Here is a 27,316-nt window from a genome sequence, read left to right on the forward strand (position 1 = left end):
GCATGCTAGATTGCTGAAGTTAGATTAAATAAATCCTGCCCATACCCCACAAAAAGCTTTGGGCATCATGACAAGCTCTTGTAAAACAGCACCATTTCTGGTTTAAATACTATCTGACCATCACTTTTCTGTGGTCTTGTAAATTAGGTTTTGGTTAAAAAAACACAATCAGGAAACCAAACTAACCTCTCCAGTTTCATTCTGCAAAAGCATGTTCATTAAAATCTCCAGTGTGGTGAAGACTGTTTTAGAACACTAACAATGCTTAAAATACAATGTTATCGGTTCCAAACACCAGAACAGTGCAACAACCATCAATAAGCTGCAAATTCACTGGAAAAAAGCCCACACTTCCTTTGCTTTTGCTCAGCACCCAGCACCTGGTTCACAATTAGGCCAAATAAAGTATCTAAAATAGGAAGTGGCAGTAACTGCAAAATATGATCCACTATACTGGAGACATAATGATTAAATAACACTATAAAATCACTAAATAAAAAAAAAAAGTCTTCAAATGTAAGAGACTTGTGTAAAAAGAAACACAGTAAACAAAGTAACTCATTATGTTCTTTCTTCTGTATTAAGAATATAGGCAATCACAAAAGATAAAGAAGAACAAGCAATTCAAAAAGATTTGTCAGCCCAGTAAGGAATCTCCACCAAAGTCAAACAGGCACAGGAAAAAATAATCTCCAAGAACCATGAGGTTGTGTGAAGCACTAAGAGGTTACATAAGGAACTTGTTACATTCTTACTAAACTGTCATACAGCTGAACTAAAAAAAAAAAAAAAAAAGTTAAAAATTAAATTATGCATGATACATTAGACATTAGTAAATCATTTAATGGAAAGTCACCTGAAATATTCAACTACATTTGTTTAGATGGTAACATAAAACTGGGTCTAAAAACTAAAAATTCAGCCTTTATTTTACTGCTCAAAGTTCATACATTAGTCATCTGCTGCCTCAGCTACATCAACAGCAACATCTTTTTTTTCTTTTGGTCTCACAACTTTCTTACTCCATTTTTTTGAAATGGCCATCTCAACTATTTTTTCTCTTTTCATTATTTTCTTTCTCACCTCCCTGATTTCCCTTTATAAATCAAATTCAACACACCATTTTAGGGCACTACAAAGCACTGCCCTTGAACCTCTTTCTTTACCATTGCTTTCACTAGTCCTGATCCTTAAAAGAACTATCAGGCTTGCTTGGACTATCTGAGTCTTCTTTCCCTATTGTAGTCTTTATTTTTTCACCTATGACATGAAGCATGTTTGTGACAGCTTTAAATTCACTTTTGCTAGATGTTTCCTGTAGAAAACTCACATGTGCTATTGCACAACCATGTCCCTATGCCCTAATTATGCTGTTTCACACCTTTGAGATGTCTGTAGATTAATTCTTTCAGAGCAAAGAAAGCATGAATTGGTGTCAGCAATTTCTGTTGAGTGGTCTTATGCACATCCACAGTGTCATATACACTAGCCATGCACAAACCCCCAAGAACAAATTATTTGAGGGAACTGCCCTTTGGGAAATTTGCAGAGACTGTGTTAAACTGAAGTGATATTCAGTAATATTTTAAAACTACTAATCAGGTGATATAAAAAGTTGATATAGTAACTAAATTTGCAGATGATGCTAAATTAGGAAGTGTTGCAAACATAAGTGAAGACAGAGAAATAATACAGAGGACCTGAAAAAGCTTAAAAATAAGAGCAGGAAATAACAAAATTAATTTCATCCGGGAAACATGCAAACGTACTATTCATCTGGGGGAAATATTTCAAAATTAAATGCCAAAAGTAATCCGATCTTGTGGTTCAAGGTGTAACCTGATTGCCACAGCTGAAATAATCCTCTCAACCTTCCTGCTCAGCAACATATAACTGGCAAGGTACATCATGAAGGGTTTTGAAAGATCAGGCACATGATATTTTTGGAGGCAGAATTCCTGTCTTTTACAGAAAATCCTCTGCAACATCTAAATTCAGAGAAATAGGTTCATTGAGAATATTACCACTCTTGGGCAAGCAAAATATTTGCTTACTTTTAAGCCCAACAATTACTTCCATGTCCTCATTTGTATTTTTACTAACAATTCAGCACAGACCCATGACACAGTGACAGTGGCACTAACAGCACAAGCTGAAAAGAACAGGCAAGGGGGATGCCAGGCTAGTTAGAGGGTGAATTATCTGGGCTCCTAGTATTCCCAGCCTCTGAGAAACTGCCTCAGCTACTTTTCACTCTCAGTGGCCACAGGGACTGCTACACCAGACAAGCAGTAATGTTGTCAGAAACACAGAACCAGGTACTCAGTTGATGTCAGTCAGGGCTTTTCTGCTAACTTCAAAGAGAATAGCAAATTTAATGTGAGTTCGCAGTGAAATAGGATATTGAAATTCTTCAGTGCTGCTTAGTTTTCCATCCTTGGGCTCACCACAATCAGGAACTAGAGAAAAGATGAGGCTTTGTGCAGCACTGATAAAACTACAGCAAATATATCACTAGGCTTTGGCCCTTGAATGCCACTAATTCATAGAGAAACTGGAAGGAGTTGAATGGAAATCAATAACAATGAAGGATCTCAAGCAGATGGGCTTTGAAGAAAGTCACTATCTTCTTTTGTTACACATAAAAGACAAGATATGTCATTAAAATAAATAAATTCATGATAGCCCTATAGCAAATCAGTTGCTTTCCATCTCTGCTTCAGAGTGGAGATTCTACTTAGGAATTAACTTTCTACTACAGCTCTAAAGAAACAGCACATATATCCTCACACATTCCCTGCCCTGTTCTTCCTAGATAAACAATCTGTACAAGAATGAAATTGGAAACTAAGATGACTCATTGGTTTCACCACTCGTTCAGATCTGTTCATTGTCTAACCCCCCACGCATTCACTTGATTCAATTTGTGATGAAATTCCAGGGGTGTGAATGGCTGGACAACGCTTAAGGACTCTTTGCAGCTGGATCACCCCTTGTCATTGGAGTGTAGTATGGTTACACATGGGCCAAGAACTGGATTTCATAGAAACTAAATTGAGATTGAATATCCTTCCATAAAGATTTGCTGTAGCATAAAGAACAAATCATTCACTTTCACAAGAAGATTTGAGTCAACTTTACATTTTGTGTCAAGCTGACAGCCTTTGCTTCTGTCTTATGAGTGTGAAGCCAGTCTCTTGCAGTGTGGCTATCCTTAAAAAGTCATACTGAGGCATACAAAATGTCTGGCTCCTGATCTCATGGAAATTACTTCTCTGAGGGCATTTATGATAGTGAATGGAAAGAAAAAAACCAAAAGACAAAACAAATTCTCGGAATAATCTCATGATGACTGTGGTCAGCTTTTTACACTGGGATAGTTTGAAGGCTTCAAGAAGCATATGTTAATGCAACTAAAAACATTTAATGGAGGAACTGTTACCACACAGATAGCAGGGAGATAAGGATGATCTCTGGTTAAGCACAATACTTGGATCTTAAGTGGTCTGGCGCCTGTCCCTCACTGTGCAACATATTTCCTGTACAAACCTAAACAAATGGCTTTAGAAGTACCCTAATTCCAGGTCTGTAAAGTTAGAACTTTGTCAGACACTTCTCTTCATGCTTCAAGGTACATACATCTGCAGCGTATCTCACAACAGGGAACAGATTTGGAACAAATGAGAGAAGGTATTTCCAAAGTAGGTAATACTATTACGGGCAACTGGCACCATCACATTTCATCAGGCATGTATGTCTAGAAAATCTTCTCCAGCCAGATCTGTGGTTTGAGATCTCTAGACCAACAATTCACATGAATCACCTTGGGTGGGCTTACCTTGGACTTCATTATCAAAACCTATGCCAAGCTTATGGGTAGCACCATTATGCACAGTCAGATATCTCTGGCTCTCTGTGGCATGTAGGTTTTCCAGCTGTCATGAGTCCCTGCTCTCCACAAGCTTTTTATAGGAAGACTGAGCATGAAGATGGAAATGCAGTCATGATATAATGGAGTGTGGTGCCTGATACTATCAGAGTTTTTAATATTAGTCTCATTGCTGCAGGGTTTGCACACTTCCAGCTGAAGTTGGGTGCTGCCATCATCCAACTGTCTGATAGAGAGACCTGCAGGCAAAGTTGTGGTTGTAAAACTTGAGATGAGCAGATCTTCTATCTGTATAATGAGCTAATTAAAAATTAATTTAAGCATAGTCTGTATAAAGTGCTGAAGCATATGATGTGGGGTATAATCCTATGCTGGATTTGACAACTCACAGCTGCTACTGCATATTCAGTGTTTTTGAACAAAATGATATGTTCCTTCTGCCAGACTCCAGTGAGAATTTTCTCTCACTGAGGACTTGAGAGTCTGACTCCAGGATGCAGATTGAATGGTTAGTCTGTGATGATGTGCAGAGATAAGAGCTCAGATCTAGAGGCCATTTGACTGTGTTTGCACACATGCTGTTCCTTAGACTAAGCAGTGTCCTAGAAAAAAAGTATGGATACATCCACTGTCCTTCCCACCATTCTTTGTTCCAGACTTTCTCATGCTGCACCAGCTTGTGTGTCTCAGCACTTTCAGTGTTGATGTACCCATAAATAGGATGAAAATATCTGTACTGGCAATAAACACAAAAGTTTTTTGCCTTCAAGGCATATAGACCCCTGGGAACTATGTGGAAAGCTGAAAGGCAAGCTCTGCTTGCTTTCCTCTGCCAATGACTCTCAGCTGGGACACAGATATGTCTGAGGCATCCAGAGCTGGGGAAGCAGAAATCAGAGAGGTAGGACTGCACTTAGGAAGCCATGAAGAGAAAGAGTTCATACAATTCTTGCTCTCTTCTTGGACAGGGATCTACCACAAGCCATAACTGAGTCCCCAAATGAGTGCTAGTCACTGTACTGCAGAGACATTGGGATTCCTCAATACACCAAACTCTGCTCCTTGCAGACAGGCCAAAACTGGGATAAAATAGTATGGTACTGCTTGCAGAACCAACTAGAGGAAGAGGCATTCTCTTCCTTGTTTAGTAATGATATTTAAATAGCTTAGAATGCAATGGACTTAAAAGAAAATCCCTTTCAGTCTGAATGAGAACAACAGGATAGTTGCCTTGGCTTGAAGACTGAAAACCATAGAAACATGAGTCCAGCTATACGAAGCAAGATAGGAATAAAAGGATTGCTTCTGAAAATAATTACTTAGTGTGATAATTTTTGAATCTGAAAACAACTACTTCCACTGACAGTTCACTAAACATTGGTAGGTTGGTAGTTTGCTTACTGTATTATTAAATAAAACATTTTCCTTCTTGCTGAAAAAGCATGTTAATTAATCATAATGAGATATAGCCTAGAAACACAATTAGGTAAGAATTATGCATGGCCACACTTACTTTTGCGGTGTTACCAGGTACAAAATCACTATGACTCTTGATAGAAATAACCTCACACAGAGCAAAGCAGAACAGCAATTATGAAATAAGTCCCTACTTACTAGAAAGAAAATCTTGCATATTTAGGAAGCTTTCTTAAACATCAAGAACACATTAGTTCTTTACTCACCGCCTTTATTCTGCCAGTGTCCCCAAAGCAGGAAAGGTACAGGGGCCCCAGGACTCTCTGACTTGCAGTGAAGAAACCCAAGGATGGCAATCCTGAGATTAAGAAAGAGAACCATGAATAACAGGTAACTTATGTGAATGAGACACAGAATATTTAATTTGAGAAAGAGCCTTCCATTATTCCCTTAAAAACTCAGTAGTAAAAAATCAGCATAGAATAAAACCATTAATTAGATTATTGTAGCCAGCTACTGTGTATTTCTTATTGAATTCTCATGAGAGCTCACAAAGACCTTGGTCGCTTCCCATAAAAGGGTGCATTTATATGTTTCTGCAGTAGTACTGCCACCAAGCTACTTTTGTTTTGTGCCACTTACGAAGATGTTCCATGAAATTTCAAACCAATATCAAAATATTTTTTTATTTTTCCAGAATACTTATGTACATATTCAAGATGCAGACCACAATCAATTAGAGCCCTCTGTCCTAAAAGGACACTCTATAGAAAGGCCAGAGTTCATCAGGACAAGAGGTGGGCTCTCTTGTAGGCTCATCAAGACTTCTTTATGGAGTAAAGAACAAATCTTCAAGAACTAAGTAACATTGAAAACTTTGGCCTCTTTTGTTCTATGCCCATAGTGCATTTTTGCTTGCTCTTTCATAAAAGTACATGATATTAGAGAGATGACCATAATACAAGAGCATGTGCAAAGCAGCATACATAAGAGATTGAATAAAACATTCCTTCCCAACCCTTCTTTACATACATATGCTAAAGGTTTGGTAGCCCTGACTATGAGCTTAACATCTATTAAATGAGATCTGATTGATGTCCTCCCAGTTGCAGCTGGTCAAATTTTTAATGTCTGCCTGTTACAAAAGGAAGAGAAGCAATGCATTAACTGTTGAGCATAGAAATGCATGGTAGAAAACAAAACCTCCATCATGATAAGTAATACTTTTATTTCCTGTGCCTCACACTTCAAAGCTTTTTTGCATGTTTCCCTTACCACACTTACTGATTGGTGATTTGTACAGCCCATTCTTTAGTTATTTACACATGAATATAAAATTTAAAAGATGACAAAATACACACCATGCCTATTCCCTCCTGTCAATTTTATAGAGAGACATTTTAGTAAAAAAACCAAACTGAATACCTGAATCCTCTAAGTGATTTTTTTTAAGCAGTGCTGATTAAGGATGTATTGGGGTTGCATGGCAAGGTTTTTACAGTGGGGGAGGTTACAGGGGTGGCTTCTGTGAGAAGCTGCCAGAAGCTTCCCCTGTGTCTGACAGAGCCAATGCCAGCTGGCTGCAGCACAGACCCACTGCTGCCCATTAGCAGCAATGCCAGTGGCCTCTGGGATAACACAGTTAAGAAGGGGGAAAAGCACCCCTGTGCAACAGCAGCTGGGAGGGGAGTCAGCCAGGGTCAACCCTCCCAAAACAGAGTCCCCAGGAGCTGTCTGGAGTTCTCCTGTAGCCCAAGCTGTTCAACATGGAGGCTCTCCACAACAGCTTGCCACAAGGAACATGAACAATTTTAAAAATCCACAGTTTAATTGCCACAAATAGAGTTTTCTCTAATTTTTTTTTTTTTTTTTTTTTTTTGTCCTTCACCTGAAAAGAAACAGTAATATTATCTTACAGCAGATTTCCTTTTAGGCTGTGGTTAGGTGCTTGGAGAACAGTTGAAGCTTGTGCAAGGTCCATGCAGCAAGAATGAGAGTTTTGAGATATAATGTGATCAAAGATTTTTGATTGCTGTATCTTTCTCAGACTCCCCTGACAGCCTATTTTCAAATTAAACTCTTCCTTAGAAATACTCCTTCAGCTTAGCTTTTCAGAAAATCCACGTATGTGACAGATCCAAAGCATACACCTGCCAAAAACAGTCTTTCAGGTTTCCATTTACAGCAGTACCATTCTGGTTTATCAGGAAAGTAAAATATACAAATATTTACAGGAAATACTTTAATTGTTTCAATGGGTTTGTTCTTTTTATCCTGCACATTTCTAAACACATTAAGCATGTCTACATGTTTCTTTTTTTCTTTTCATTTGCTGAAGGAATCATCTAACAAACTGGGGTCTAAATAGAAAGAGTGGCAATGCAGCTACAGTAAGGGTGTGATTTCATGGTCAGTTTCATCTAGTTGAACTCTGAAATACTACTGCAAGGGACAAATCTTCCTTTCCCCCCATCTCACCTGTCTGTCCTCCACGCTTTGTGTCAGCACCTGGAGATGCATCCTCAGCAGTCAGCCAGATCCGGTCCCCAGCGCAGCTGTACAGCTGGATGAGTGCTGCTGCTGACACAACACAAGGACCAGGGACAGACACCCTTTCAGCACCTTTTTGGCATTTAGAAGTAGATTAGCCGTGGTTGATATAAAACTACACCCAAGCAACACCCCTTTTTGGTGAAGAAAGGAAACAGCAGATTCCCATGTTATTTGCTGCACAACAACAAATCAAATTATTGATAAATAGTAAGCATTTGGCATACCTGCCTGTGGCAAGCACATTTCTTTCTCAAGATTTTTCATACAGGTACATAGAGAGAAAGAACAAGAAAACAATTTCTATTTCTGCTCCTTTTCTCATGTGGAATGTGCTTGGAGAATTGTTTATTTGGGGTGATTGCTTGATTGTATTCTAGTGAGAGTTTGAGTCTGGTGGCCAATCAGATCCACCTGTGTCTGGACTCTGGAGAACAGGGTCACAAGTTGTTAGTAGTTAGATATGGTAGTTAGAGAAAGTAGCATGTAGTTTTAGTATCCTCCTTTATATAGTACATTAATGTATTATAGCATAGTTATAATAAAGAAATCATTCAGCATTCTAAAATGGAGTCGGACATCATTATTCTTCCCATTGGGTTCACCTGCATTTTACAACACCTGCCTTTATGACATGATGGTCATTTGGTAACACAAATGGAAAGAGATACATCCGACAAATGTTTGTTTCAAGAGATCGGACAAGAAATGTAAATTAAACCAAATGAAACAAAATTGTAAGAGAAGTGTTATGGACAGGGAAGTGTGAGACTTGAACATTCATTTTTCATTACTTTCACCTTCATCTCAGAAATACTACTTCCAAAACTATACTGAATATTGGTGTCATGCTAATTATCATTACATGAAAACGTGGCTTAGGAGAAAGCACTAAACCAAGTGGTGGAATGGAAAAGGCAATATGCTAGTGGCTTCAGCAGAATCTGGAGGAAGCCTTTAACATTTTTTATTCATTCCCTCCCACACTGTCTGCTAAACACACAAAAAGACAGCAGAAAAACTTCAAGTTCTGTAAAAAGACAAGTTTGGGGACTACAGAATGAGTAGTGCAAAGTTAAATTATTTTTTTAGAAACAGATATTCTTACTGTTGAGAAAAAAAAAGGGCCACATCATATCAGAAGAATTAAACAAAAAGAGAAAAAGAGGCAGTTTTCCCCTACAGCAGTTAGCACTAGCCATTTTCAGTGCCAAGATCCCAGATTAGATAAACCACCACTCTGATCCTGAATGACTTCTAGCCAACTCACTGCCCTTCACCTCAGCACCAGTGGCACAGTACCTCAAGCCTTGACTCTGCAAGACAGCACGATACAGACACCAGTGCTCTGTTCTGCAGTAGGATATACAGCAGCAGTTCCCACAGCCATCACACGGAGCTACGTGGATACCCATTGCCAGGAAGGGTGGGGTGAGAGCACTTGGAAAGCCACTACTGAAAGTTCAAGTCAACAGGTTTGGAAACTTGGCAAAGACAGTGTAGACAACTCAAAGTTTGCAGGGCACCTCTGTGGCTGGTATAAATCAGATGAGTACTACTGAGTTCAAGGGAACCTGCCAATGCATGACAGATGAGCACCCACTCCTTTGCAAATGCTCTTCTGAGTCCTGGTATCTGAGCTGCTTGGATCTCATCCAGTTTTCTAGTGTTTCCTCCAGGCCAAGATGAGAACCACGCAAAACGTTCTGCCATTCTCAACACAGTGAAAAATGAAATCACATTTGATCATGAAAGTTGATCCTCCATTTCTTACATCAGCAAAGATACAGAGGAGATGTAAAAAGATTAAGGAACTTCCTCTCCTTCTTTCAAATCCCCACCCTGTAAGTGCTTACCTGCTGCTGACAGAAATGAAAGTCAGGCCTGGATGAATCCAGCAGTGACACCGGAGCAGCGCTGGGCTCCTCCCAATGCCACACCGCAGTTCAAAGCTGTGAAAGGTGGCAGATCTCCCACTGCGCTGCAGTTCAGCTCCCACCTGAAGAGCCACATACCTTGCAGCAGTGTGCTCTCTTTGCAGCAGTGTCTCCTCTGTGATAGTAGGTCCTAATCCTCTCTGCCTTCTACAAGTAAAGGCACATGCTGCTCTCATGGTGCACAAATGCTGAGCAGCATCTCTGCTCCTCCTGCTCATTTTACCTCCAGACACAGGTCAGTGCCAGCCAAAGCTCTTTATTTGCTGAATGTATTTGTTCTGGTTTAGGGCAAATTTGGGAAGAAACTTCCAAAGGGGTCCCTCTAGAAAGCAGTTTCAAGTGGCCCGTCCCCAGGTGGTTTGGGAAAAGATTTCCGTGGAGAAAAGTGGAAAAAAATCTCTTTATTTAACAAGCAAAGTATTCACAAGCATAAAAAAAAATGAATAATATTAAACTATAAAACCTCTTGCTGTTCTGAAGAGACAGCAAATTCAGAAAGTCCTTCTAGTGGGGTGTAGCTCAGCTTGCTCAGTCTCTTACCAGTATCTCCTGTGCTGAAATGCAGCATCCTGGGCCCTGGTGGGCCACAGGTATGAGCTGCTGGTGTTTTTCTGGGTTTTCAGTCCAGAGCACGGCTGATCAGTTCCAAGAAAAAGAAAAGCCACAATCCAGGGAACTAGTCTGCCTCAGCTAGCTAAAAAAACTAACTAAAAGCAAAGGAGAGCTCTCTGCCACTGTCTGTGCTGCAGACAGCACAATCTGTGAGAGGGAAAGCTCTTATAGTGATAAGAGCTTCAGTGTTTTTTAATACAGCTGCCTCAGACATTCCACTGCTTTTCCTTCTCCCCTCTTTCTCTCTCAGATCTAGTTTTAAAGGTGCAGAACTTATTTCTGGGCTAAACAGATGAATGCGGATACAATTCAGCATCATAAAGTCACCCCAGGACACTGAGCTTTGCCCACTGCTTCTGCCCCAGCTCCCTTTTGAGGTGTTTGCTTTGACAATTGCCTTTCTACACAACAAGGTTGTCATAAGGATTTTTGAGACAATGAAGCCTGAAGTAAATGAGAGTCTTGATAATAGCAGAGAGATCAGATTTCACTCCATGCATGCTGCACACACACAGGTCAACTGCACAAAGTACACACCACTGTGCCCTGGGCTGGAGCTTGCAAAATTGCTTTCCTGCATATGGACAGCAGTTTTTTTCCTTAGCAGCCACTACCATGGGTGCCAAAAAGGCACCCAGCTGATGTGAAATATTGGAGGAAGCTTTTTTGTAAACTTTTCATATGAAGCATAAGACTTCACTGGGCATTTAGAGAGGACATTTGGCAACTCTTTCACTGGCCAACAGGATTTGGAGATGCCTCCAAATTCATGCAGCAGCAGAACTGCTTAGTTTCAGACCTTGCAGTTTTCAGACTTACTGATGAAAATAAGTATGAAATAAAGATGTAGAAATACAAATGAAACAAATAAGTCAAAAGAAAAGAAAAACTTTTCAAAAGTTAAAAGGATGTCATACAATTTGAAGTTCATTTCTTAGGACAGTAAGGACTCAGCTACTTGGGCTGTTGATTTAGCCAATATTTTGACTACAGTAAAAGATGGCTCCTAGTTGCAAGACCTGGCTCTATTAATACCAACTTCCAAAACAGCTGAAATTGTCAAGCATCTGATTCAGCCTCTTACAGAAAATCAGGAAGGCCTGAATTCGAAACAGAGATTTGAATTTTACTGCATTTCAGGGCTGGTGATGAGAGGGTTGAAATATCAAGTTCCTCTAGTGTATCTTCAGTAAAACAAACACAGTTCTCTAACCCCATCATTTTCCCAAGATGCTGCTGTGGTGTGGGTTGAAGGGTTGGGAGAGAAAGGAGTGGAAGAGGAGAAAGTTCCTCATTCCTCCCTATTGCCCTTCCTGTTTTCATGTCTGTTTATGCAGAGGATTGCCTTTCCACAAGCAAACAGCTAGAGACAAGCTCACTCCAAATGTATGTTCTCTCATGTTTCAAGCACTTGCTCTGTTCTTGCTGACTGTTTAGTTACACCATGAAAAATGGATATGTGGAATGAAGACATTTCCCCTTTGACTTGCACATTTGCTGAAGGTATGTCAAGGATCTGAGGCAAGGGGTATGGGCAAGCTTTCAAGAGTTTCCCTCCCCCTCCTTCTCCTTTGCTTGCTTATTAGAAGAGCAATAAATATCAAGCAGACAGACCCTTCTCACAGTTACAAAGCCTACCTGTAACTGAGCTGGATAATTAGCAGCCTTGAAGATGATATATGACTTTCATTACCCTTTGGGACTGGAGACTAAATGAGGACAGAGCTAATTGCCGTGCAAAGCAGTTTGGCATGAATGAGAAAAATGCAGGCGCTGTCTCCTGCCAAAAAAGGGCCCTATTGCTGCTCTGATCTCATGGCTGGTTTTTGCCGCAGGAGTTCACTTGGTGTCCATAAATCATGGTCTGCTTACAGCTGAAACTGCACTGAGTCATCAACATGCAATAAGCTGAGTGACAGATTCCAGCCTGACTACATTAGAACTTCAGACTTAGTCCTTCCCCCCCCCACACTACCCATACTTAACAGAAAATTAAACCCAGACTACACAGACATAAAGGCTGTGAGAAACACAAGGCTTGTTTACTTGACAATAGTTTTTTAAGACTGATGTTTCCAGGAAATAACATCATGCATTTTGAAAGGGAGAGGGCCACAAGCACTGAATTTATAAAATGATCCAGTGCTATAGCACTTCGTTTGTCCTTCCTCGTGTAATAACTGATTAAAATGTATTGCCTTCCTTTAATGATCTAAAGTGGCACTTTGTCATCTTAGTTCTTATGGAGATAGATTTAGTCAGCTAACTGAGAAAATATTTTGCTGCTCTTTAAAATTAGGCCAGAAGAACCTGCAATTTGATTGCAAACCTGCTTCCAAAGTGACCTGGGGCATATTAACGTCCATATTGTACCCTTAAGAAGTGTGGACTTCTGGGGAATCTAACCCATCAATGCAAAAGAGAGTCCTTGAAGATACTCTTTTCCTCTTCCCGTTCTGTTTTACAGAAGATCTTTTGCTTTTCCCTAAAGGTATCTTAGGTCTATTTTTTTTTTAATGGAAGAGATTGTGCTGAATTTGCAATATGGTATCCTGTCAGATCCTAATCAATTAGCCCACATCAGCTCAGCATAAGGCAGATACCAATTTAACTCAGAGAGCTAAGCCTTCTGATTTTCTCTAAGGGCAGTCACATAATTCATTCTTTGTAGTGCCAAATTATATTTGACATTTAATTTAAAACTCAAGGTACCATAATGCAAAATCTCACTAAAAATAATGGTGATAAAGCAGAGGAACATTTCATTTGACAGTGAGGATTTTTTCAGCTTATTTATGCACCCAAAGTTTTCCCCTCACCCACCTTTCAAAGGCCCAAACTCAGAAGGCAATCTCTTTCAGGTGATTTTAGCTTCTACAGGTGCTTGCATACAGTAAAAGGGCACTTAAAGGTGAAGCATACATGGTGGTTGCTGATCACCTTTTGGTGGGTGAGCTCTGACCTCCTTGATGACACATGGTCGACTTTTCAAGTATTCTTGCTGCTGTAGATAGCAGAAAGAAATATTCCCATAGAGTGGCTGGGATAACTGGAATGGTTGTGTGTGGATTGGGGGAGGGGGAGTCAGCCTGAAAAGGTTGAGTTTTTACATTTAGAAGACCAAACAAGAGAGAGAAAAAAATAAAAATTGTTTAATGGCTTCATTCACCATTCTCTGCCATGCAGCAGCTCCATTCACAGCTTCCTAGCACAATGGAAGTCTGGTGGTTCATCAAGCATGTCTAGACTCTGACAATACTGGTTCATGTACAAATGATAATAAAAACCCCAAGTTCTCCTCCTTTCTTGAAATGTGCAACACACTGTGAATCCATGGGGAGTTCTAGCCATGGGCTCACTCAGCACTTCCAGTAACAGTCAAACTCTAATAAAAGCACTACTAGGAAAAATTGTGCAGCTGTCTCTGTCAAGGTGAGTGGCTTGTAGGGACTGACTCTTTCTGTTGGTAGCGTGCAAAATCCTAAGCAGCCAGAGATCTGCCTGGCTAATCCAGAGCAGCTCCATGAGAAGAGAAAGTAATGGATAACAGCAGGCTCTGTCTGCATTGTTGAGACAATCCCAGGTAGCAATAAGCAAAGGACACTGGTACTGCAATCCTCCTGAGAGGGACTCAACTTTTGTCCTGTCAAGAAACAGCTACTGCTTTGCAATAAAAATAAGCAAATGTCTAATGCTCCCATCCTTTATGCGCCAGATTAGCTCTTGGGGAAAAAAAAAATCATCACTGGTCGCAACATGCTTCTCAACATAAAATGGATGACTCAGATTCTGGGATGTTAGGTCTTACTGTGGATTTCAATCCCTGATTAAGATGAAAACAGTTCAGGGCTAAACTCTGGTATTTTTAGAGTGAGTGTAGGCCTCAGGTTAGGCATTCTTGCTCTATTTCACAGTTGCGTGTAGGTGCATGCATATGCTACTGCGAGACAAGCTCAAAATTTTGCCCATGTGAGTGGATCCATTTCTTTTCGTACTTGCTATGTGCTCCACATTTACATTATAGAATACACAAGGCATTATCTGGGGTATGAAATGTGGACAGGAACAAAGTTGCTATGTACCTGAGTGAGGGAGCGCATTGTCAGCATACTTGGAAATTAAAGAAACTGTATTTGATGCTGATACAGAGTGGCTGTGTGACAGGTTTAAATTAGTGGGACAATTGTGAGGGCATAACACCACTGTAGGATTTCCCTATCTTCCATCAAATTTCATGGTAGAATGAAAACACAACCCCAAAACTTCTGGAAAAACAATTCTTCAGCATTGCATAATACAGAGAGCTCCTTTCTATGGTGAGTATCCTGCAATTCAGCTCTTCCAGACTTCTGAGCAGAGACATGATCAAGACATTACTTTCAATAGCAAGGATTTTGTATTTTAAATGTAAGGATAAGAGTACCTTTCTCAAGTCTAGATAACTGCTTTCTTAATCTAATTATACTTTTATATAGGCTTTTAGAGCATACTTTAGAGTTCCATAGTTTATTAATATTTTTACATGGAAAAACACTTCCAATGGTATAAGCACTATTAACAATTTTAAGAAACAGAGATGAAGCATTCCCTATAGCTTTTTCATAAAATTTAAGATTGTCTCATAAGGAATTATGCAGCCTTCATACCTCTATTTCTAAGCTCATTTTACTTAACCTCTTCTCATCTGGAAATCTTTCCAGAAATTGGCTCACTGCTTTTACCCCTTCTAAATCCTGTATGTAAGGTCTTGTTGAGTCAAGAGCAAGATATAATTTTCTAGATGTTAACCTGCTATAGATTCATATCACCCACTTCAAACTCAGTACTGTCCCAGAAATTTTTGCAGTTGTGAATCTGTGTAGGTACACCTATAACTCGTCACCAACTTAATAGCAACATTTTGGCACACAAACATACAAGTGCGCAAAATCTTTAGAATATTTGAACTAACAAAAGATTATGCACCAAATTCTTAAGAAAATTCAGCTTGACAAATATTTCTTTGAATCTTTTCAGAAAGTAAATTATGCAGGAACTGATACAATTTTATTACTGTAAGGAAGCTGGATTAGCTAAATGGCCATTTTAGTAGTCCATTTATATCACTTCATTTTTACTATTGCAGGGACAGAAGCTTTAAAAAAAAGAATAATTTTAAATGGCAGTAAAAAGTACGCAATCAGTAAATATCTAGATTGGAAAATTGACATTTTGTACTACAAAGAATCATTAAATAAAAGTGAAGGGATAAGGGCACTGACTGAGATTTCAGACCCTCCAATTCATAAGTTGGTTCCAAGTGCTGATACCTTAAGCACTTTCACAAAAAAAAAAGTAAGCAAGAGTCTAAATTTATGCTTTCTGAAGGTCTTGTTCATAATCTCTTTTCATACGTGGGATTTACCATATTGCTTTGCAAGGACTCTATCAAACATGGGGAACTGACTTCTAAGTCCTTGCATCCCGTAAGGAAGCTGATTTTTAATTACATTGTGCAAAAACATTAGTGATAAAATCCACTTATAAATATAAACAGAAAACTAAATCATAGTGTAGGAAGCCATAAGGATTGGAATGCAGAGAGAGACTGAAAGGATGCAAATGACCTTGTGACATTTACACAGCCTAATTTCTGATGAGAATTCTACTTCAATTTATGGTGATGTAAAGAAGGTTCAGAAAACAGCTTGTTTAGTCCTGTTTTAAATACTCTCAGAAAATGGATTATAGTTTCTTTCAATCACTCCTGCTATAAGATTTTATAATTAATAGCCCAGAAACACTTGTCACTATTCTTAATCATGGATATTTGTGTGAAGACTTCAACAAGCTCTATTTTGTCCCAGTTTAAATTCCTTTAAATTCTTCCAAGCTCCATTGTAGAATAACTCCCGGCATAATTTAAACTTATGTTTGACCCCTGTTCTGGGTCAACCACAGGTTTACCACAGCTGTATTAAGGAGCATTTTTCCTTAGCACAAACAGCAATAATTTCAAACAATTTGAATTTCCTGGCCACTGTCTGTCCATCTAATCTGAGGAGCTATAGTATCTTGCATTTCCTTGTTACTGACCAAAATATTTCTGAAATTCCAAGTTAATTAGCACCGCAACATTCCAAGTACTGTAAGAGGCTAAACGCTGGTTTTCCAATGAGATAAGCAGGGGTTGCTGCTGCTCCACATGCAATAAATTCCCTAGACAAAAACAGTACAGTCTCACTTGCCAGATAACAAAAGATGAAAAATAAAGGACTTCTTTTTTCTCACATTATAGTTTAGGAAACAAAGGCTGAGAGGGAACAAATGTTTTGCACAAGATTGCCAAGACTAGGCAAAACAAGGACAAAAATTGAGTCCAGATTTCTTCAGACTCATTATGGTTTCTGTATGACATGATCATTTTGCTCAGTAAATGAATGGCAATCACAGCCTGACCAGCAGCCTACTGAATTCAACATGAAGAGCTCTGGCTATTTCCAAAGGGGATTTTGATTTTGAGTCCATTGGGTTGCTCAATGCATACAGGCAAAAGAAGTCAGCAGCTAGAATAAAAGCTGAGGACATGCCACAGCAGACTAGACTTCTTCTTTTTTAAGGCATCTCTAATTCATTGGCCATGAATAATATAATATTCACGGAGTCCCATCTGGTGTTCAGTTTTGTGTATAAGTGCTCTGCATTGTTGGTCTGATAATTTCAACTAAAACCAGTAAAGTGATATACAGGACCTTGAAAACAGTAGTGGGATAAAAAGAAATAACAAATTGAATAAAGGAGAAAAAATAAGCTTGCTTTAGTCTGTAAGGAACAAAATTGATGCCTTTTAACCTTACACATAAGTTCCGCACCATTGCTTTTTAAAATCAGCTGGAAATCATTTAAAATCAAATTGATTTTGGCTTTTACATTCAGATGCACTTCAGCTTCTCACTTACTGGCCTATATAAGTAATGTCTTCAGCCAACCTGTGTTTAGAATGGGTTGAAAATCAGTTTGTATGTTCACATGCTTATTGGAATTTTCTCATTTCCATTTCACTCAGAGCCAATCACGATCAGTTTAACTTGCTGGGGAAGATGTCAAGAGGCTGATTTAATGGGTGTTTTAGCAAAGAAATGGTTCTTAATACAGTGAATTTTTTTTTTGCTTATAACACATTGTCTATTGCCAGTTTTGTGTCAATAATGGAAAGATGGATAATCAGAACTGTTAATATTTATTCTGAAGAACTGTCTTCTCCATCATGTGTAGACAATCATGAAATAACTGTAAAATCCCATGAAAATATTCCCCAGTTTACATCTGCTCCTTTCAACTAACAAAATCTGGAGTATCTGCAGCCTTCCATGTATGGACTGGCAGGGTAGGCTTTTGAAATGGACACTCTCCTGTTCACCTGCTGCCATCCAACTGTGGATCATTTGGATTGGATAACTGCTATCTGAACTGACATTTAGTCATCCTGTCTGAGAGCAAGTATGCTGAAATGATGCAACATAACATGCTATCAAGGCTGTAATAGGACATAGACCACCTGCCATTGACTTGGATAGAAAGGATACAATGCTCTGAATTGCTTTGTTTTCAACATTCTCTTCCCCATACTCCTCACATGTCCATTTTTACTTAATTTGTCACTGATGCTTTAAGGAGAGAGAAATGGCATGGTTGGAGAACAAGAAAATGTGGAGCAGATACCCAAGTTCTATTACTAACTCTGTTGGTGACTGGATAAGCTGTTTATGTCATTGTATCGAGTTCATTGGTTTAGATTGCTTAGTTTTAGCTTTCCAAACTGAGGAGATGTACGCTGCCTGCTTTCCACTGTGAGTCAGTACTTCGACACTCATCATCTTCAAAAAAGAGTTAGAATGAGTCTGCAATTAAGGTGGTAAATATGCTTCAAGCTCTGCATCTAAAAACTCAACACTTACAATTAAATGATATCAGGAAAATACTGACTGTAAGCTCACAGTAATTCAATTAAGTTGCCTCTAAATGAGAAATTAAAAATGCATCACAAAGAGAAATATTGTGGGCTTAATCAATTGCTTTAAGGGTCTCTGCAAATCTTAAATAAGATGTAAAAAAATCTATGTGCAAATATTACATTGCAGAGATGATGAATGGGAATGAAGTGGGAGGTTATATAACCCGATAATATCAAGGATACGAAAAAACAAACTATTTAACTATTCAGCAGTGAAAAGAAGTCAAGAAGGATCACTGCAGACAAGGGCTGGAAATACAGTATGGAGGCTGATTTGTGCAGCCTGACATTCTGCTTCAAAGAGTATTAGTGCTAGAGAGTGGTTACAAAACTATAAGTCTTTAAAAACAAGTCTGATTTAATAAATATTTACTAAATTGTATAAGGATTGCCTGGCATCAAGCTATAAATATTAAATTGTAATGTATATGTTAAAAGAATGATGTTTTTTCAAATAATCAATTTATGATTATAAGAATTTTTGGGTGAAACATAAAAAATAATAACAAAAAAATCCCTGAAAGTCAAGGAAAAATAGTGATGGTTAAATTCCAAGAGAACAATCCACTAAGAGTTCCTTTCATGTGCCAAAAACTATTATTTATATTGTTTATGCACTTTCATCATGACAGCCCTAACACTGAGCAGAGCAGATAGAGTCTAACAGTTACCACATTAGAGAAAAAAAGCTCTCAAAAGGTAAATAAAGTGAAGTGAGGCTATATTTTTGGATCTTGGGAGACGTAAGACCATTCTGATATTCTGCTTATATTGATTATTTTATATTGTTTAATGAATTTCTGTACTCTTTCTACAAAACAACGATTGGTTCAATGACTAGAGCCTGCACTTAAAGGAACCACTCTATTAAAACTGGTTTTGTTTGTGCCTGGAGAATCAGAACAATTCCAGACAGTTTGTTTCATATTTTACTTGAAAGCTCCTGTTCCATTAATATGATATAGTTTCTGAGACAAAGCTTAACCACAGTGTCTTTCCCCTTTAAAAGGTAATGACACCATCTAAGCAAAAATAACAGTGGGGGGAAAAAAGACCCCCATTATAGCAAACTGTGATATTAATGAAATTCTGTTTGTATTAAAATTTTCTTTCAACCCTGGTCTTCCTGTTCAGGGGGATAGTGTCAACCTGTCAAACTTTTAATCAAGAGCATTTCATTGATGCTTCCATTATGTCAAAATGCTTCACCTAGGTGACTTCAAGGGGAGACGTAGGTCTGACTTTCTCAACATCCAAGGCTATGAATTTTTCATTTCTCACCCCTCAACTTTTAATTTCTAGTATATATATGTGGATCGAAACAATGTCTTTTTTATTGTATCAAATCCATAAATAGTGTGCATTTCAATCAAGTTGTAAGGTCAAGAGATTAAAGAAAGGTAAATACATGAAAGAATAATTTCTTAATTTTTAGGTTGGTAAAAGGGGATAGTTAGAGGACTGAAAACCATGCCTTTACAAAATCTTTTAAATGACAGCTTCTTCAGCCAAAATTTCACCACAGAGCATCATGATTCACAATCTAGAATCTCTCTACAAATTATTTCACTGAGGTGTTGCATTTGCAGATGTGCTGATAATAATTATATAATTCAGCCCACTAAAGAATCCTTACTTTATTGCATGGAAGTCAAATTTGGGGTCACATTGTGACCTCCTGCAGTAGCTGCTAGTCATCAGGAAGCCTGAAATGTACAAGAAGTCAGCTTAATGAAGTACCTGAACCTCGTGCTCTGTTGGCAGAATGCTTGATGTGGAAGACAAAAATAAAAGCCCCCACATGACAGCTTTACAATGCCTTCCTCTGTGGCTTATGACTTACTAACTGCTGCAAGTGAAGTTATAAGGGAACTGTGACTAGGAAAGGCTCCTTCTCCCCAGTTCCAGGGAACCAAAATGATTGCTTAAGGGTGCTAAGAAGGTGACTGAGAACAGCCCTAAGACAGTTCTGATTTCCATCTCAGCATCAGCACAGTATGTCATTGACCCTGTGTGATAGGCAGAAAGTTTTTTATACTGTGTTCTACAGACAGAAAGCAAGTCCCAAGGAAATGTTCAGTCCTCCTAGGATCTCAATTTAGTCCTGCAAAATTTTTACTGAATTTCTCTAATAGAGCTTTTGATTCAACAGTTTCTACCATACTCACAAACAAAGCCACCTTTCTGCATTTACAGTAATATCTTTATTTATCAATTAGATGTACAGTCAGATGAGTTTTGACTGAAAATACTTTGTTGCTTCATGATCAGGAAGTGAAGTCAAGGAGAATTATGACAACCTGAACATATTGTTAAAGGAGCTTCCAAATCTTGAGTTTTTAAATAGGTTTGCAAAGGGCACATTAATGGGGAGTATAATACATAATCCATCTAAACTATTTACTTTTCACTCTTCTGCCAAAGGAAAGATTCTCAGCCAAACAGTTTGGTGGGGTTTTTTTGTGTTTTTTAAACATATCATGTATAATTAAAAGATGACTATATGAGTCATTTATAAAGCCAAACAACAAGACCAGAACTCTCAAAATGTGAAATGACCAGCTAATTACAAGACTGGTTTAAATTATGTTCCTAAGTATTACTTGTTCTTTCCAAACTGGGCTGGATATCTGTACTATTAATTCAGCCCCAAAGACCAATTTCATTCTTGCAAAAATGTTGCACATTTAAGATGTAGCAAGGTTTAAATCATCTAAGCTTATTGTTTTAACTTCCAGTATTTCATTACTCTACTTAATGGTTGGAACATTATTTTATACAAGTACAAAATAATTTTATTGCATGATGTAAATAAAAAACCAACTAAAAAACCAAACCTATGTCCAATTTGCTCCCAAAGCAGATAAGAAGTAATGGGACAGTAGGCCTAAAATAGACTGATGTTTTGCCTGCAGACAGGAAAAGATGAAGGTTGTTCAACATATGCTTAATTGGGAAGATACATACTCGGAGTATTAGTAACATATTCTGAATCTGTCCGCCCCTCAAGATCGGATTGGCAGAAATATAAAGAAACTGAGCCAGCCTAATCTTTCTCTCATTGTAGTGAACTGGAACATTGACAGCTTTGGCTGGGCCAAGAGAAGGCACTAATTTAGGCCCTGTGGCTTCTGCACTGGAGCAGGTTTTGTAGCTGGGATCACAGCTTTGAGAGACATATCTTGGGGGGTAAAATACTGAATGTGCTGCATGGTCCCTCAAAACACAGAGGAACTGAAGGTACAGCCTGCAGTCTCAGACACAGCTTCCTTCTTCACCGGGGGAGCCTCTCATGGCAGTGCCTGGCGATCAAGAACTACATGAGAGTGGCTGATGTAGTTGATCTCTAGGATTCCAGGTGCCACTGGTTAGAGGGATGGACACAAAGGTCCCAAAATGAGTGGAAAGCATTCTGATGCACTGCCCCTACAAAGTGCAGATATTTGCCTCTAGCATTAGGAGATCTATGAATAATTTTAAAATATATTTCAAATTGTTCTTTTGTGTGCAATACATAAATTACTTTTTCCCAAAACTATTTTACCAAATATTTTCACAAAGCCTATCCAGTGAAGCACTGTACCTGCCACGATGTTAAAAGATGGGTGCTTCCCAAGTGCCCTCAATTGCTCTTGTTCTACTTGCCTTGACCTGTTGCATCATGTTACAAGATATCAAACTGCCATCACGTTCCATTTTAGAGCTGATTACGCTTCATTGGTGGGCAACGTTGCTGCTTGCTGAGGGTTTGTGAAGTTTGATTAATTAGTGCTTATGAAGTGCTTTGAAATTCTTGCATGAATGATGTTACAGAAACACTGAATATTGCTGCTGTTATACAGGCAGGTACATGATTAAAGATTTGATGTTGCAAGGTGTGGCTGGGCCTTACCTTCTCTTTGGGAAAATATTCTGGTTTCCTCTGAATTCCCTCTGGCAAGCTAGTACAGTCTTCCAACCAAACCAAACCAAAACGCTTCAATCGTCCTAGGGTAGGGAATAATAATTTTAAAAAAGATTAGATGAAGGATATTTCTGAGAACTCATTGCCTGTCTAGGATATTGCACCTCTAGGTGGTCTGATAAACTTCAAGAGCACCTTGTTGATTCAGATTATTCTCAGACTGACTGCATTTCCTTCAACTTTTTTTTAATCAACTAGAGCTCTTTTAATTGCTTTCTCCTCTTAGGTATTTTACATAGACACCTGACCGCCTCTTAAAGCATCTTCCTTAAGCATACTTATCTGTGATATCCTCTCCTTGGCTGAAGAGACCTACCTATCCCCCTTTCCAATCTCTCCCGCCCAAAGGGATCTGTTACACGTTGTAACCCTTTCCATAATTTCTGACTCTGAACCCAACAGCTCCCATCTGCTCTGGGAAAGGCAGCACCCCACAAGTGATTCATTCTCAGCCAAGGCAGGAAGCTGTAGGGCTCAGCCCACAGCCAGCCTTAAAAGACCCAAGCTGAAGATAATTATTGCGCAGACATACCTGTTCAAAGATTTGTTCAACTTGCTCGCTGCTGCCAAGCTTGGCTGTGAACATGACCACACTGTTGTGGCCCTTCAGGAACGTGCTGCTTCACAAAGCAAAGGCCAGGATTCCTGTCCAAGGCACAGGTGCCCAGTGCCATTTGAGAAGGCTGTAAAGCATCCAGGATACCTACACAGGAATAGCAGAGATGACGCAGGACCTAAAGCAGACTGACACTCCCCATGGTGGTGAATGGATGCCAGGCAGACATCTGCAATAGCTGAAACAACACCAAATGCCAACAATGAAGCCACCAACTTCTCTGTGTATTAATTTCCCTGATTTCTACTACTATTGAGGGCATTCAAAGGGACTAGCCATATTGATCCTCTGTGTTGACTGCACAATTCACATACTTTTGGTCTTGCTTACATTAGTTTAACAGACTATGATCACCTGTGCCATCTTCAGTTCAAGTCACAGCACAGTATTTGGAGTTTCATTTTTCCTGCTTGTTCTACTCATTTCACACCCTGCACCCAGTAACATTTTTTGTAACTTTTCATAATAACCTAAAGGCTAATTTTGCACACACCTTTATGCATACAGTAATCTCTGGGGTTTTGGTGCTTTGCACTTGCTTAGTTTCCTAAGAACTGTAAAGAAAAAATATTGATTGGTTTTGCCTCAGGCTTTAGTAGATAAACTTACCTCGACAGCAAGGCCAGAGTCTGAGTATATGTCACTATTTAAACCATGGGAACATTTAGCATTCAAGAGGTTCAAAATAACCAGGCCAAACACCCTTATTATCTATCAAACAGTGCCAGTTTCCTGTCTGTTGCCAAGGCTGATGCCACAGTCCTATCCTGTTGCATATTTTCTGAAACATTAATCTTATGAAGAAGTATTTAAAGGTATCACATTTTTCAAATGCTTAAATGAAGAATATCAGGAGCCTCTCACTCAGTCCCAGTCAGTGAGTTATTGCACATTTAAAAATCTGTTCCTTCGGTTTTCTGATTGTTGTTCTTGTCTGTGCATCTTTCAAAAACTGGGTTATTAATCTACTATGCCATAAAGTTTCTTTCATTAGAAATTAACAAGTTTGTTCTGACCTTCTCCTAGGTCTGAGCTGGAATTCCATGAGGCATTTCTCATCAATCACTGTATTCTTTGCACAGCTTGCACTGTTCCATGTATGCTTTCAACTGGGTATTCATGCCTGGCCTGTAGATACATTTCCTGGCTCATCTCAGGCATGTCTCTATCCCCAGGTGTGAAATATGTATCTACTGCATGATGTCAGCTCTTAAATCTCTTGGGATTATTGTTCAGCTCCATTTAAAACAAAATCCATGCAACTCTTCATTCACTTCCTGGGGGTGGGCACAACAGTCTGTGGCACTTACTGCTTCCTCTAGGCTGACCATGGATTGCACATCGTTTTCCTGCCTGTCACACACCATGCTGTTTTGTAAGACTGCCTTGAATGAGAGTAGTTGAAGGAGCAGAGTCAGTAGTAGGTTTTCACCGCATTGTTTCTCCTTCCTGGATATACTAGAACTCCATCAGTAAACACTGCAGTCTGCATCTTTACTCCCAGAGTTGCTTCTGCTCCCCTTTTCAGGCACCTCCGCACTGGTGCTTTAGGCGCATATAATACTTTAGGGACTTGTGCATCCTCACTTTCAATTTTCTTCTCTCAATGCCTTTTCTTTCTAATACTTGAGTATTTTCACAAGATTCCATATCAATCATTTTCAGCAGCCAAGAGAAGTCCAATGGGATAGATCCATAGTTGAGCTCACTCTCAGTCTGCCTTCATTCACCCTAATATTTTGTCTCCAGCACCCACTGAGAAAAGTTATCACAGATAAATATCATAAACTTTTTTTGCCTATTATTTTACATTTCTTTTCTGGAATAAAGATGCCTTAAGTTACAACACTGGCAACTAGAGACACAGTATCCAGTTAATATCAAATATCTTTGAATTGGAGCTGACACTGATAATCATATGTGCTCATCAACACCTACTAGAAGGTGTGGCAAAGGTTGTCAGGGAGCTGAATAGCTCTTCCTCTGCAGCATGCAAGTTATTGACTCCCTGATTTTTTAAATTCTTTAATCACCAATCCAATCATGACAAGATATATCCCCACAGAAAATAATCCATATAAAAAGGATACAGATGGGAGTGGACAGAATGGAGGCATACACCTAGCCCAAGCCAGGTAATTACTCCTACTTTGCCAATTAAAATCACATTGCCATTTTTGCTGGTTTAACAGTAAGCATCTATTTTACATTCAGCTCTTTGTTTCAGAGCAGATGTGTTCATTCTTACTTTTTAAACTATGTCACCTTTCCCTCAACATGGGCTTAGGTTAATAAACTGTACATCAAACACTGTTTAAAAGCTGGCTTTGCAGGATGATAACTGATGAGGGAATTGCTTTTAATTACTGTACAAGTGAGTAGATAAAAATCACAGTCCTAATAATCAACTCCAGAAACTGACAGCAGCAAAGTCTCACATTTCAAATGTGGATTATTTTTCTTTCAGCATTCAGCTACAGAAGGCAAATGTTAGTGGTTGGATCATCTTCTGTAACCAAGCCAAAGTTATGTGTAACATTTTTGGATGCTAATAGGACACAGTTCTGGCAGAACAGAAATAAGGGTAACATTAAAGATTAGAGCAAGCTTGGAAGGAAAGAAAAGTGCTTTTCTCAATTCAGACTTTCAGAAGAACAATAATCTCACCTACATCTGCTGCTAGAACTTCGAAAGTCCAAGGACAGAAAAAGCAAACAATTTGCTTGCACAGCTATCAAGAATGAGAGAGAGCATGAGGCTTCCCAGATTGCCTTCAAAACCAGCAGCATTTGGCCCATTATCATCCACACCAGGCTAATGTATTTTTAATAGTTCACCACCTAAAGAGATACTGTAGACCATGAGATGTAAATTAGGCAGCCAAAACTGAGCAAGTTTATGCTATGAGAAATTTCAAGGGAGAATGAAATAAATGAAAGTAGGATTACAAACTGGGTTTGGTGCTCTGGTGAGAGGAGAAAAATGTGCTCATAAAGCCCAATAAAACTTTATTTTTCTGGTTTATTAGGTGTTTGCAAAATGTCTCAGTTGCATAGTACGACATGTTCTTTTTCTGAAGACTCATGTACAGCATGAAGGCTCTGGTAAATCAGCTGCTTTCTTTTTTGGCCAACTACACAGTGTATGGGAAGCTGAGGTTACTATTATGGCTTTGTTAAAACATTGGATGTTGCCTGAAAGCTGCCATGTGAACTCCATTTTGAATGTATTTCAATGCAGGTTTTTACAATAGGAAAAATAAACACTTAGAAGCTCAGGAAACCAGGATCTAAAATACTGTAGACAGGGATTTGTTTATTTGTTGCTTTCCTGCTATAGATCAGCCTGTCAGAATACCTCCTTCATGTAAATATTTAAGATGTACAACAAACTACAAAAGATCTAAAACAAAACAATTCTGATTAAAAAAAAAAAAAAAAGAAGAAGGAAAAAGAGCATACAGAGTTTATTTGGAAAATAAAATAAACAACAAACTAAACATGGATATGGGTTTTTTTGGATCTATCAAGTGTATTGTTGATGAAAAGGAAAAATATTCTGATTGTAAAGGTGTTGCATCCAGCAAATGGCCCTTAGTTCCTTGGAATCACATATTCTATAGATTTTAAGTTACAATATTCCTTTTTGACTTTTTTTTTTTTTTGTTTTAATGGGGAATAATTTTAGCTCTCAAAAGTCCACAGGAGAAACTGAAAATCCAGGATTTGAGAACTAGAGAAGTTCAGAATAGTAGTCATCTGGAAGTCTCCTCTTTTCATGTCGGTAAAGTATAATGTTACTTCACGCCATTTGGCTGCAAATGTAAATTGCACCTTTTTTCAGTTGTTAGGACAGGATAAAAAACCACATAATTCTAATGAGTCATAAATGTTTCACCATTTTTTTCTTCATTTAATTCATATGGTGCCAACACCTGTGAAAACAATCAGCATCATAGCTGTGTGCTCTACTTAAATTTGCTTTAGGGTATGCTTGAGTAAAAGCTTTTATATCTCATTTCTCTACATTATTAACAACATGATGCCCTGAATCATTCCATAATTTAGGTATGCTCATTTCATTCTCAGCCATTTTATTAGGACTAGAAAAGATGCTCAAAGACTATGACAGTCTTAGACACACACGTACCTATTCCTGATTCTTAATGTAACAAAATATCTATAACAAGATCTTCACTTTATTTTTTATGTGCTTTGGCAGTTTTGCACTTTGAATTACGAATCTAAACTGTTAGTACAAGAGCCATACTACAAAGCTTTCTCCCAAAAGGCTTTGCAGCCATTGCTCTAAGGTGAGTTCTTTTCATGTGAGCAACATT

At 38.6% G+C, this 27,316-nt stretch overlaps 1 long non-coding RNA gene across 5 annotated transcripts in view; it reads right to left on the reverse strand.

Annotated features, from left to right (window-relative positions):
* Positions 1–22,898: 22,898 nt before the first annotated feature.
* The window catches only part of LOC137477960 (uncharacterized), a 134,922-nt gene continuing 130,504 nt past the window's right edge, over positions 22,899–27,316 (reverse strand). For 2 of the 5 annotated variants that reach the window (XR_011001308.1, XR_011001307.1), the window contains exon 5: positions 24,552–24,732. This is a non-coding gene — a long non-coding RNA (uncharacterized lncRNA). Of the gene's footprint in view, positions 23,065–23,128; positions 24,363–24,551; positions 24,733–27,316 lie in introns of those variants that run through there. The other 3 variants (XR_011001309.1, XR_011001310.1, XR_011001311.1) reach the window with 3 other exon arrangements.

The sequence above is a fragment of the Anomalospiza imberbis genome, chromosome 8 (genome assembly GCF_031753505.1).
Source record: "Anomalospiza imberbis isolate Cuckoo-Finch-1a 21T00152 chromosome 8, ASM3175350v1, whole genome shotgun sequence".
NCBI classification, from domain to species: domain Eukaryota; kingdom Metazoa; phylum Chordata; class Aves; order Passeriformes; family Viduidae; genus Anomalospiza; species Anomalospiza imberbis.